General features: G+C 36.5%; 1 protein-coding gene across 1 annotated transcript in view; it reads left to right on the forward strand.

Moving 5' to 3' along the window:
* Positions 1–14,780, forward strand: part of Fhit (fragile histidine triad) — a 1,339,970-nt gene that overhangs the window by 209,780 nt on the left and 1,115,410 nt on the right. The gene's annotated exons all lie outside the window — the stretch shown is intronic.

Here is a 14,780-nt window from a genome sequence, read left to right on the forward strand (position 1 = left end):
CTTCCTTCCTTCCTTCCTTCCTTCCTTCCTTCCTTCCTTTCTTCCTTCCTTCCTTCCTACTTTTTTTTTTGTGCCCATCTTGTGGCTTGAATTTAGGGCTTGAACACTGTCCCTGAACTTTGTTTTGCTCAAAGGTAGCCCTCCACCACTTGAATCAAAGCTCCACTTCTGGCTTTTTGCTGGTTAATTGAAGATAAGTGTCTGACAGACTTTCCTTCCCAGGCTGGCCTACTAAGTAGCTAGGATTATAAACGTGCGCTACTGATCCCTGGTGATAACTTTTCTTAAGGCTGATCACTACCAAATTTTTTCTTTTGCTTCTTCATCCTGATGTGCTTCTTTCTTTTCCTTTCTTTAGCTTGAAGAATAATAACAACCCTAGAGCACTTCTGGTTTACTTATATACAACTCCAAGTTTTATAAATACTTCCTCTATTAAATCCTCATTAAATTATTCTAATTTAAGTGGGCCATCTGTGTCTTTCTGGGATTCTGTCTGATACAGAAGAAGGGTCACTAGGGAACTTTCTAGAAATGACATGCATATCAGGTATGACTAGTTGGGGTGACTTTAGTTGGGGTGACTTGAATGGATGCTGGTGGAGTTGATGAAGGACCAAAGAAAATCAAATCATTCTTGCCATTACCACTAGTAGATTCTATTTTTATCTATTTTAATTCTTTCAGCATGAGAAAGATGTTCTTTGCTCTCTTTCTTTCATTTGCGTACTACTCATGCTTCTTTAATACTAGATTTTACATTCTTTTTGGATAGGTCTGTGCTACTATTATGTCAACAAAGTAGTGATTTAATCACTCACTTGCCCACCCAAATGATGAAGATGAACTGAAGTTTGACACAAGTACATTCGCAGAGGATAGTTTGCTTCTTGACGTTAGTTTCTGCCACACTCCAGTGTACTGTTGATGTATTATATCTGTAAACTTTACAGAAATGGACAAGCGTGACTATATTTCTTTTCTTTAGCATCTTCTATAGGAGAAAAATTGGCTAGATGCCTGGAAGGCATGGGCAATTATAACTTTTCCGTACGATATACAAATCTGTTTTCAACTTGAAATAATTTTTCCTCCTCTATTTTTTTTTTGCTTATTAAAATTTGTTTCAAAATGTTCTCAATTACTGGATATTGATGCTTCTTAGTTTGAAATCCTGATTACAGATATCTTGGTAATTGTTTTGTAACTTTTAATTAATGATAAGCCTTGGAAAAAAATCATTACTAGAATTGTCTCAGCTTTGGTTTCAAGGGACATAAATATACTGTTGTGATAGAATGACTATTATAACTGAATATGAGAATTAAAAAATTTTTAATAAAGAATTTTATCACTAATATTTTAATGCATTTGAATACTGGAAGGATAAAAATGAAGTAATGCTTGGCCAATTCAGTGTGGATATATCTTAAAGTGTTGTTTGAAAAGAATAGGAATTTAGATAAGTTTCAGATGACAATGTTTCTTAATCTGACAAAGGAATAGTAGTATGATGTTCTCCTTTAGATAGATTCTTTTTTCTTTGCAGGTTGTAAATGGCTATCAGTGTGTTGAATTTACAGACAAATGGCATGGGTCTCCTGAGAGAGGCACTGTCTGTAGACTAGCATGCATTTTTCTCTTGGGAGACTTTATATACAATAAATTATTTATATAAATACCTAAGGCTGTTCTGCCAATGCTTTAAGGATTTTTCTTTTTAATACCACTGCAAAATGCCACAAGCAATTGAAAGCAGACTGTGTTTGATGGGGGAGGACTGCAACATAACACCTTTCAGCAGCATCCTAAATGCTGCAGACAAGGAGAGAGGAATTCTAGCTAGGATGTGCTATCATCAAGAAAGATTTCAAGACAGCCCAGAAACCAGCATAGCATTCAGCCAGCCACTGGGGGAAGGGGAGGATTCTAGCCTAGCCCCTATAGAGAAGGAGAGGACTGGGTTAGAAAGGAGGAGATCATTGAAACTATTGTCAATCTTCTTTCAAAGATAGGTGCAGATGCTGGGCAAATGACAAAGGAAAGAATATTTCAATTATGTTTTATATTCCATTCAATTAGCAAGTCTTATAAAATTGTTATTGTTGCTTTCTGTTGTTGAGTTTTAAGAATTCTTTGCATGTTATAGATATTACTCCTTTGTTGGGTATGTAGTGGTGGGCATTGCTTAAGACTTCACTGTTGCTGAAGACAAACTGGCCTGCCCATCAATGCCCTGGTGGTGGGATTGGGAAGTTAAGACTCCCCCATATTTCCCAACTAAGTTTCCTTTTCTCTAGTCATTTGGCTTAAAGATTGCAGATATCCCCAGACATGAAATCTAAGTACACTGGAAACTTTAAAAAACAAAATCAGGAAACTCAAGTTCTGAGTCAGTATCTAACCAGATGCTTTTTTGTTTCTATATTTCAAAGTTCTTTTATCATTTTTATCGAATAATTTCCAGCAGATGTACTTTTGTATAAAGAGGGAAGAAACAGAGAAGAATGAGTCCAACTGTCTTTTTCTAGAACCAGCCAGTAGGCTTGATATTTATGAGGCCCTTTAGTATCAAAGGAACAGTGTTGATTCTTCTGGAGATGTTATTTGATGGGCATTGACCTTTTATGGTCTTGCTGCTATGTTCGAAGCATCTTTTGCATTGCAGCGCCTTTAAAATTATTAGCTTGAAATGGACTTCCCCAGCCAATTGCCTATGGCTCATTCTTATAATCCTAGCTACCCAGGAGGCTGACATCTAAGTGTCTTGGTTTTAACCAGCTCAGGTAGGAAAGTTCATGAAACTCCTATCTCCAATTAACTATGGAGAAAGAGCTGGAAGTGGAGCTGTGGCTCATGTGGTAGAACATAAATCTTCAGCAACAAAAAGCTTAGGGATTGTGTCCTGGCCCTGAGTTCAAGACCACCCTTTTCCCCCACAGTAACTTGCCTTAAAGGCAGAACTTGAAAGTATTTTATCTAATCTGGGACAGAAGTTTGGCACAGATTCTGTGATGCTCCCTTCTGGAGCTAAGGGTACTGCCCTTCTTGTTCAGGGTGCTGGCCACTCTTAGCTCTCTCCTAAAGGTATACAGTTCTTTGAGAAATGGCCTACTTCCAGTGACTGATCACTGAGAGGGGAAAGTCCTCTATTTTCTCAGCTAGATAGAAATATCCCTTGCTATGATCTGAATGTTTGTCTATTGCCCTCCAAAATGTGTATGTTGACATTTTACTCCATAAGAATCTTTGAGAGTTGATTAGGTAAGGAGGGTACCCACCCTTATGAATGAAATGAGTAGCTAACTCCTTCCATTATGTGAGGACATAGCAAGAAGACAGGATGTGTAAAAGCACACAAGACAGTGAAGTGAATCTATTGCTGCCTTGTTCTTAGCCATCCCACCCTCTAGAACTATGAGAAATGTTTCTTGTGCTTATAAACTACTTGGTTATGGCATTTTGTTATAGCATCCCAAGGAGGCTCATTACTCTATCTTTATTATTCCCTCTGGACCAGCCGTTGGGATTTGTCCTTCTATTCAGTCCTGCTTACCTAACGCTATCTCAAAAATACTAGTTAAATTATAAAAACGAAGTAAACCAGACCCAAAGAAGCATAGGCTGCATAGTTTCCCTCATTTGTCATAACTAGAATGTGCCTACAAATCTACAAGTAAACATACTAGTGGTAAAAATAAAAAAATACACTTGGATATGATCAATTATACAGGACTCTAGGCATTCACACAGTGAGACCAAAGGATGATATTCTTAGAGAAGATCACAAAGGCTCAAAAGCTATCTGCAAGAGATCATGTAAAATGATATCTATCAAAATGAACTCCACGGAATGGAAATGAGTTTTTTTTTTTACTTTGTTGCTGTTTTTGTTTATTGTACTTTTTGTCTTATTTGTACATTTATCTGTTTGGAGAGGGTAGGGAGGAGCACAGAAATGGCAGGACAAACAGTGAACAAATGCAGTAGTGGTACTTACTAGATACTATGTTGAAAACTATGCAACTTGGGGGTGAAGGGGAGGGAAAACTGGGAGAAAGAAAACATATTCTTTACCTGATTTATGTAACTATAACCTCTCTATAGTCACCTTTACAATAACAATAAAAGGGGGAGGAACAACTAAAAAAAAAACTTCTTCAAGCAAAATGTGACGTCTATATCCCAGATTTCAACATAGCTCAAATGCGCATCGTAAGTTTTCTATTATCTTTTTCTATATAGAAATATCCATTATAAAATCACAATATTCTTCCCACTTTTTCTAGAATTAGACCTCCATTTATATTATATTCTATTTCCTTTTAAAAATACTTTGAATTAGCATATATATTAATAACACAGGGTAGCCTTGGAATAATTCCATATATGTGTTTGAAGATCTGCACCCTCCTCCTTTATGTTTCTATTTCTCCTGTTAAAATTTTTTCATGGCCTTTCTAGATGATAATCACTTTTGCTTTAAAGAAAATTTCCCTTTGGAGTGTAAAATTCTAGGATATTGTTTATTTTCCTGTGTTTGAAATCTATAACCTTAGAACTATGGATTAGAACCCTTTAAGATTTCTTAGGACCATCTGTTTTATGAAGAGCCATAATCAAACACAGCTGGTTCTATCGGTTATTGTTTCAGAAAGTTTATTCAAGTCTGCTATCACATCTTCTGCAGTTGTTCTTAATATTTACTTCTTGCATGCCCAACATATGGTTCCTGGCACTGTGTTCTCCATGTGGCACATAGTTTGAGTTTCTTTGCCTAATTTGGAGCTTTAGAGTCAAAACATGGCATTGGCAGTGTCATTATCTTTCAGCTCTTTTTTTCTTGGCTACCAGCTAACTCCAATGTATAAACAGTAGTTTATACATTCCTCAGTCCTATACAATTCCCACTCGGTACTGGTTATTGTTTCATGTATCTCCTTATTTATTTCCCACAGTGCCTTTAAATTAACAGTATAGAGATCTCTACTTGAATTATTGTGAGGCATGGAAGAAATTTAAGTAAGTTCAGAATATCTTCTTTAAAAAAGTTATTGTTAAAGTGTTTCATATTTGACTTTATTCAGTAAATATACACATAAGGACACCAGGGAAACTGAATTTCTGTAAATGTAATAAAAATGTTAATGCATCAGGAAAGCTTTACATTGCTGTAGTCTTTTAAAGTCCTTAAAACATTTTAGCAAATATTAATTGTACAAAACAATGGCTTTATTGTAATATTTTCGTGCGTATAACATATTTTGATATGGATATAACATACTTTGACATAAGCAACTCTTCCCATCAACCTCTTCTCATTATTTCTGTTTTGCACTCTGTATTTTTGCTTATTCTTTACTCAATTTTCATGTGTTTCCTCAAGTCTATAAATGAGAGAAAAATGTTAGTCTTTAAAGATTCTAGTTTATTTTTCTTAACATGATGATCTCCAGTTTCCTCCATTGTTTTCTGCAATTGAAATGGTTTCATTCTTCTTGAAGACTGAATAATAACTACATTTTATTATTGTATACATTGTATGTATGCATCACATTTCCTATCTATTCATCCTTGATGGCACCTAGGTTGATTCTATTACTTACCTATTGTGCTAGGGATTCAGTAGGAGTCATTTATGATAGTTATATTCTTTCTTTATTGGTTCCTTTTAACTTTAGCAAGGGTTTATTTTGTTATAGCAGCATTAAAGTAGGCACAAATAGAAAAAGAGTAGGAAATTTCCATTTCCTACTCCTCATGTAGGAAATGGGAATTAAAGGCTATTTTTGTTTTTGTTTTTATGTTTAAGTAAGTTTATAGTGATTTTCCTAGTGTCTGAGCTTATTTAGAACGTCAACAATAGTGTATGAATGTTTTTTTCCCTCACATTTTCACTATTATTATCTATTCTTTGTTTTCTTGATGGCAGTCATTCTGATTATAGTGAGACAAAATCTAAATGTAGGGGGCTGGGAAAGTGGCTCAGTGGTAAGCTCTTGCCTTGCATGCATGAAGCCCTGGGTTCGATTCCTCAGCACCACATAAGCAAAAAGAAAAAAGCCAGAAGTGGCACTGTGGCTCAAGTGGTAGAGCTCTAACCTTGAGCTGAAGAGCTGAGGGACAGCACCCAGGCCCAGAGTTCAGGCCCCACGACCGGACCCAGAAAAAAAATAATAAAATTAAAAAAAACTTAGTGACAGCACCCTGGCCCTGAGTTCAAGTTCCAGGACCAACATGAGAAGAACTAGGAGGTGGGGGGGCGGGGAGGATGAGAAGGAGCAGCAGCACAATTAAAGGCCATGTGTATGTAGTGGTCCTGGGCCTTGAACTGAGTGCCTGAACGCTGTCCCTGAACTTAAAAAATTAAAAAAAAAATCCAAATGTAGTTGAATTTGCATTTCCCTGGTAGTTAAGAATGTTGAACATTTTTCATCATTGTATTGGCCATTTGTTCTTTTGTTGAAAAGTATCCTTTTATTTACCCATTTATTGATGAGATCATTTGTTCTTTTGATATTTAATTTTTTTAGTTCTTTATTCTCTGAATGTTAATACCTTTTAAAATGAATGAATAGTAAAGATTTTCTCCATTCTATAGGGTGTCTCTTCACTCTTGTTCCCTGTGCTGTGTACAGTTTTTTAATTTCAATTAAAGAATTTGTCAGTTCTTGCTATTATTTCCCGAGTGATTAAATACTATGTAGAAATTCATTGCTTGTTTGTACCTTGACCCTTTTTAGCCTCAGCTTCTATACCTTCAAACTAGATAAAATAAAATTTATCTCTGTCATTTGCATTTCAGTTCAGTTGAGAATGCTTTGTGTAGCTGTTTAAATTAATTTTTAATTCATACATTATAATTTGTATATATGTGTAGAGTATGGTATGCTACATACTATATACACACATATATTTATATATATAATACATACAAAGACATATATGTATATGTGCAATGATTATGTCAAAGTAAAAGAAAGCTATTAACACATTTGTCATTTTTTTTTGTATTGAGAATGTTGGAAAAAAATCTCTATTTTTAGCTCTTTGGAATAGTGATAACTTATTACTAAATATAATCACCTGATTGTGACTAGAACATTAGAACTCAATCCTTCTATATGACTATGTTTTTGTGCTTGATAACAAATCTTTCATTCCCTTCTCTCTTTTCTCTGCTTTACTTAATCACAATTTTGCTCTTTATTTAAATGAGATCAACTTTTTTGCTTCTCAAATGAAATAAGACCATATTGTAATATTGGTTTTTCTCTGTCTGGTTATTGTATTTCATTTAATATAATGTTCTCCGAGTTCAACTAGGTTTTGTAAATGGCAGGATTTTGTTCTTTTCTATGACTAAATAATCATCATGTGTATATATCCCCGTTGTCTTTAATATCTATTCCTCTGTCAGTGGGCATCTAGGTTGATTCTGTGTCTTTGCTCTTGTGTCTAGTACAGATGTACACATGGAAGGTCATGTGTGCCTGGCAAACTTACGTTTCTTTTGAATGTGCCTTGTAGTACAATAGCTGGATCGCATGGTAGTTCAATTTTTAGTTCTTTGAGGGAGCTCCGTACTGTTTCCATAATGGCTGTGCTCATTTACATTTCCACCAACAGAGTATAAAAGCTTCCTTTTTTCTACAAATCCTTGCCAGCATTTGTTATTTTTATGGTCTATAGGCTATGATTTTTAGTTATCTACATACTTATTCTGAAAATATAAGTATAGGGATATAAATTCCTTTGCCTAGTAGTTTTTAGTTTTGAATGTCTTTTAGGGATTTTTCTTTTCAGATTCACATTGGGGTTCCAGGAAAGCAGAGTAGGTTTATTTTGTCTTTGCTCTTTTTTCTTTTTACATGTGAAAACTGAGAAACAGGAGTTAAGTAACTCATGCCAGATCACACATTTAATATGCAGAAGCCAAGTTCTCTGACTGCTAGTCACTTCAAATAGGGTCAGAAATTCAAAGACCTGTAATAAAAGTAATACTGTAATACAAAGACTGAACAGGTGATGGAAATGTGTAGTGAGGCCCTTGGTAATCTAGAGCAAGTGCCTGCAGAGACGGGAAGTGTCTCACCCATCCAGCTTCAGTCAGTTCTTGCCAAGTGGGATTTCTGGCCCAGTGTTTGAAGCTTGATTTAAAATAAGTGAAGCCAGAAATTAGGGTTTCTATGCCAAACTATTAATACCTACTAAAAGGAAACAGAAACATAAGGCAGACAAATGAAGAAATGGTACTATAATTTCATTTTTCCTTGCTGTGCTTATGACTGTGAGGTAGTCCTTTTCTCTGGTTTTAGAACCTTAGGTGTTTAATGAAGAGGCATGTAAAGTATGTGAACGTCAGAGTTATCCCTCTTTTACCATCACATCTGTAAAGTTTAGGAAGGTGCTTGCTGTTATGTAGTGTACTAGTGAATAGTTTTTAATACAAACTATGGGACAGTACTCTTGTTTAGCTTTCATATCATTCAATTTACACTTCCAGTTCCAGCTTTTTTGCTGGTTAACTGCACATGAGAGTGTTTTGGATTTGTCTGTCCCCCGCTGGCTTACAACTATAATTTTCACATCTCAGCCACCCGAGTAGCTAGAATTATATGCAAGAGCAATTGGGGTCCAACTCCATTAATTATTCTTTTTCCAAAGAGAAATTTCTAGAGAGGTAGAAGGATGGTAAAAATCTTATGTTTCTTGAGTTACTGAAAAATATTTATTATAGCAAATACTGCATGTGCCACCCATGCTCATTTTATAACATAGTGCAAAGTGGTGTGTAAAAATGATCCCTTCATCCAAGGGAGTCTCATTCAAATGCCCCCATACTTAAGGAAGAATTCATGTCGCTTAAAATATCTCAAGGGATGCCTTTTATTTTAAAGGATAGTAAAAACACCATTTGGAAGTGGCATTGTGGCTTAAGCGGTAAAGTGCTCGCCTTGAACTGAAGAGCTGAGGGACTGCGCCCAAGCCCAGAGTTCAAGACCCACGACCGCCCCCCCCCAAAAAAATGCTAGGGTATATTGTAAAAACACCATTTGACATTTTAGTTAATGTTACCTTAAAAGTGCAGATATATTGGTATGGATTCAAATATATAACTCTAAAAATACCTAGAACTGTTTTTTTTATCAACTTTATAATGATCATTGAGATTTTTGTTTCATTGCCAAGTATTTGGTCCTCTTATTTTCCTTTAAACAATAAAATATAAGGAATGATATTTTGCTTGAGTTTTCATAGCAACAAAATAAAGACTAATATCATAAATGTGATGGATAGGAACCTGTTGGACTATCTGTAGTCAGTTTGAAAGGCAGATATCCACTTTTTGTCATTATTGTTGTTGATGATCCTGGGGTTTGAACTCAGGTCCTGGGGCACTGTCCCTGAACTTATTTGCTCAAGATCAGCACTATACTACTTTGAGCCACAACCCCACTTCCAGTTTTCTGGTGGCTAATTGGAGAAGAGTCTCATGGACTTTTCTGCCTGAGCTGGCTTTGAACTTCAAGCCTTAGATTTCAGCCTCCTGAATAGCTAGGATTACAGGCATGAACCACCAGTGCCCAGTGCAGACATTTACTTTAATGTAATATTTTGCTCCACCTTACCTTGCTTTAATTAAAGTGAACAGTGAAACATATATCTAGAAACTTGCTGGGACCCCTTCACCCATCAGGGTTTTGAGTAAAACATCCAAAGCAAAGCAAAATAATTTACCTCCAACCATCCTGTCTCACTGTGACTTTAAGCTCAGCTTTGCACTTAAATAACTTACCAACTTGGAATTAGCAATAAACAGCAACTCCAGATCTGTAGGGCTTATAAGAAAGTCAGAAGTGATACTTGGGATGATTACATTCCTAAGCCCACAATTATCACAGCTCAGAACTAATTTTTATGCCTTAAATAAAACCAAAAGAATCTACACAAAGCACTTCTTTTTTTCTGGAAATGTTAAATTAAAACTAAAGTGTTCACTGGAAAGTCATCCTCTTTAAAATGCATTTCCTGAGAACCACTTACTTGAGGAAGGAGCAGCTACTATAATTTTAATTTTTCAGGTGTAAATCCCTTTACTCCTTATAATTGCTACAGAGAGACCACTCACATTTATTTTTTTAAAGTGTGATAGTTCAAAAATTATTCTTCAAGGCAGTTCTCTCAAGCTTGCCAATTGTACACATTTACACACTATGGTAATTTATTAAGTCAAATGAATGGTTTGAAAGCACCTGAAACTGAAACAGACAATATCCAAGAGACCTAAAGTAGGCAGTGAATAATAGCAGGATAGCACCTTGGGTTATATCACATGTCTCTTGGCAAAAGCCCAGATGCTTTGGCAGGTGGATTTAGAACAGTGTATACCATATCTAGGTCAGGGCCTGGGGAGAAGGAAAGACCACCGGGACAGGTGTATCCCAGGCAACTAGGTTCTTGGCCCCGTGTGGTGCTGAGAGGAGAGAGAGGCGAATCTCTCTTTTCAGCTTTGGCAGCTCAAATGTGTTGAGGCTGGAGGGAATTTCATGTGAGAGCCCCTTAACTTTTATATGACAGGAGTCTTAACGAGTTATCTTGTTGACCTTCACCTTCAAGGTAGCAAATGTATGGAACAATTTTGCCATGGACTCTATATGGAATTAGAGCTTTGCACACACACAGACACACAGACACACACACACACACACCCCGTGCGCACGCGGACACACACACATTTTTAAAACTTGGGGAGTTTTAGAATCTAAAAGGGGACAATCTAGCAACATTGTATCATTATTATTTCTTTCTGTTGTTGTGCTGGTCATGGAGCTTGAACTCAGAGTCTGGGTGCTGGCTGGTCTTGAGCTCTTGTACCCAAGGCTAGTGCTCTACCACTTGAGCCACAGCTCCCCTTCCCCATTATTATTTGTTGTTCACTACTCAATACTCTACCTCTAGCCCCTGCTATCTCATTCTGATAGTGTACAATTTTTCCTTACATATCTGGCCCGAGGTACAATTCACAGCCCTTACTGTGTACATTTCATGGGGGGATTTTATATACCCCTCTTCCTATTGATCTCCAGGCTCATACACTAGTTCCTTAATGGGGCATTTTAATCTTAATGTCCCTCCCATACCTGGCTCAATATCTCTAATGTTAAAATCTTCTTCATTCCAGGAGTTGCCTGGTGTTGTTAATTACTTAATCTATTTTATCTCATTTTAGTTTTTTAATGTATTTTCTTCTTACAAATAAGGAAATGGAGGCTAGAGGCAGATGGTTTAATTTCAAAGTCCATATTCAATCTCATTTCTGTATAAAGATCAGAAGAGACAATGTTTTATGTTGTCTCTTTTCTTTCTCTTTGTATTGTACTTAGAAAAGCATGAGCTAATTAAACATGTGATACAGTTAGTGATAATACTGCTACCTTTCCCCCTGTATTCTCCATCCTTTTAAGACATACCTAGCATGTTTACATTTTTAATTTGGCTATCAACATTTGACTCTTAATATTTGTATAATTACCTATGGGGTTTGCTTTGCATTTCATTTGGATGCTACTGATCTAGGCTATCTGAATTGTTATAAAGGCTACGATTCTCTCCTGTGAAAACAGAATCACAATCTTAAAGGTACCTGACTTTTGACTAATAGGCCATAAGTAGGATTCTCTCTGTGAGTTTGATTACAATGCTAGAGTAGCTTCCAGAGCTTATTAATTAGACAGACTATTACAAAGAATATGGTGAAGAGATGAAGGCCTGGGAACGATGTGTGAAGCTTCCATGACATCTCAGGGCGAGTCATCTTTCTTGTACATAAATTTAGCTTTTGTGGAGGCTTTTTTGGACCTAAGCATGATTACTATGAGTTACTGGTTCAACTTTTAACCCCTCTCTCTGCTATGGAGATTATACTGTGGATCTGAAACTCCTAACCTTCTAAATCTTGCTTTGTTTTTTTTTGGAGGGGGGGGTGGAACAAGGGAGAGGGTGTTTGAACAGCTCCCATCCTGAAGCTACCTAATGTCTGCAAGTGTTCAACCAATTCATTAACATATAGAAAAGACATTTGTCAATTCCATGATTCCATGGAATTTTGTCCAGGAAACTGGACAAAGACCAAAAATTTACTTCATATTACCTGTAATATATCTAAAATTTTATCCTTTAGTATATGATCAATAGTTGAAAACCAGTAATGTGAGAAATACTGTACATTCTGTTTGATTGTCAGTATTTGAAATCATGTATGTGTTTTAGTCCCCCAGAGCATCCCATTTCAGGCTAGTTATATTACTGGTACTCAGTGGACACATGTGGCTGATGGCTACTGTGCCATTAGCTTTATATATGTGTGTGTGTGTGTGTGTGTATGTATATATGTGTGTGTGTGTGTGTGTATATATATATATATATATATATATATATATATATAAAAGAGGGTAGGCGTAGAGGAGGGCAGGGGTAGGGGAGAGGGACAGGAAGAGAGAAAAGGCATAAATAAGAATTTCTCTGTCCTGGTTTAGACTTCCTCTTCCAAACCAATGCTATGAGCCTTGAGAAGTGCTAAAGGAGTTTTGGAATAAATTATTTATTCCTTTTTTCATAGATATGGTTGCCAATGTTTGACCAGCCAGAGTTGGTATAATTTTAGTATTTCTCCCTTTCTTTTAGGGCAATTTTAGAGTTTTAATGGAGGGAGGTTTACAGGAGTGTGTTTTATCTCCCAGAGTGTTTTCTATTCCCTTGCAAGCCTAAGTCCAAATCAATTCAGTTCTAGAACTTATTTTTTGTCTACCATAGGGATAGCTTGTGAACACATAGAAAGTGAATGTGGGAACTTCAGGAATAATGCAGTAAAGTGTGTGATAAAGGTGCTAAAGTCATTTCATGCAGTGCCAAAATGGACAGCCTGAATCCAGAAAGGAAGTTTGCTAGAGGCACTAGTAACTGTGATTTCTAATACCCAGAGATGAAGACTAATACCAATCCATTATATATGGCCTGTTATTACTTTGAGAAAACTGCTTCTGAGCTGTTTTATTATTTGATGGTGTTTTTCAAGGAAAATAGGTTTTCTTTGTACTTTTTTTTGTTTTTCACTGAGATAAATGCAGAAAAACTGAGTAGCACTAGCGAGTGTGTATTTCTAGCTTATTCACTGATTTGAATTTCAAGTTGTAATGATAGAGTCATAAAAATTTGCCCTGGGCAGCTTTTCAGCTGATCGTAGCCTAAAAGCACTTTTTAATGCAATATGACGGGACTTAATGACTTTTGCATTGTGGTTTGGGTTGTTCTATTGGGAAAATGAATCTATTTGATTCTTTTCCTGTGCCGAAAGCCTTCTGAGTTTCTTTTACTGAAATGCCAGAAATTGCTATTTAAACATATGTTTGCACTTCCTCTGTCCCAGAGCCTCCTGTTATTATGTCATTCTGTATAGAGCACCCAGGTACTTGAGATACACGTCTACTACAGAAAAGAAGCACCCCTTCCCCCCTTGAGCTTTCAAATAATGCAGACAAATTCAGCCCAAGTGAAAGGTAGGGCACTCAGCAGCAATGGGCAATCAGCAGAATGGTTTCCGAGAAGTTGCTTATGGCCATATTTTGACACACTTCTTAGTTGTTTTACTATGAAGTGGAGCTTTCCCTCATCTATCCCTCTGGTTGATTGCTTTTCCTGTGGCTGACATTCTAAGTAGGGCTGTTTAATCTAGACTGGCAGCGGCAGCCTTGGAAATGAGCAGACTATCAAAATGGTCCTGAATTTACAGTTTTCATGAGGAGCATGATCACATTTGTTCACCTGTTTAGCTAATTTTGATCTTTTAAAAAATAATGCATTAGCCGGGTGCTGGTGGCTCATGCCTGTAGTCCTAGCTACTCAGGAGGTGGAGATCTGAGGATCCTGGTTCAAAGCCAGCCCGGGCAGGAAAGGCTGTGAAACTCTTATCCCAATAAACCAACAGAAAACTGGAGGTGGAGCTGTAGCTCAAGTGGTAGAGCACTAGCCTTGAGATAAAGAGCTGAAGAGCTGAGGAACAGCACTCAGGCCCAGAATTCAAGCCCCATGACGACAAAAAAAAGTGTTAAAAAATAAGGCATGGAATAAGTATACCACCAATTAGTTTCACCTGTTTTTTGAATCTACGTGCAATTATAATGTGTTTAGTGTCTTCTGTCTAGCTTTGTTCAATGACATGTTTGTTAGATGCATCCATTGTGTTGGGAGTTCCATTAGTTCATGATTTTTCTTTATGGAATATTTCATGGCATGAGTATACCATTCTTAATTGGATCATGTTTCTATTGATGGGCTTTTGGATTGTTTCCAGCTTTATGAAAATTCTATTTTGGTCAGGACATTCAAGAGTTAGGATTTATCCAGGATCTAGAGCATGCAGTTCTTTTGTGATGATGGAAACTTCCATTCTTTCTCTCATTGGCTGTGTTCTAGACTAAATGCACTTGGTGATTTCTTGGTCATTCACCAAATTTTAACAGCAATATGTTTATATTTCCTGATCAGATACCACATGCCATGAACTAGCGCTACTGGGTATAATGTGTAATGTGTCATTTGATTTTCACCAAGGAGAATTATTACCACAATTTTTTTTGTAGAAAATAAAAGTTGCAGATGGCAGAGCAAGGATTCAAACCCAGATTTTTTTATTGTGAAAATACTGTACAGAGGGGTTACAATTACATGGGCAAGATAATGAGTACATTTCTTATCAAGCATTGTAGCCTCCTCCTTTG

The sequence above is a fragment of the Dipodomys ordii genome, unplaced genomic scaffold (genome assembly GCF_000151885.1).
Source record: "Dipodomys ordii isolate 6190 unplaced genomic scaffold, Dord_2.0 Scaffold12, whole genome shotgun sequence".
Classification (NCBI taxonomy): Eukaryota; Metazoa; Chordata; class Mammalia; order Rodentia; family Heteromyidae; genus Dipodomys; species Dipodomys ordii.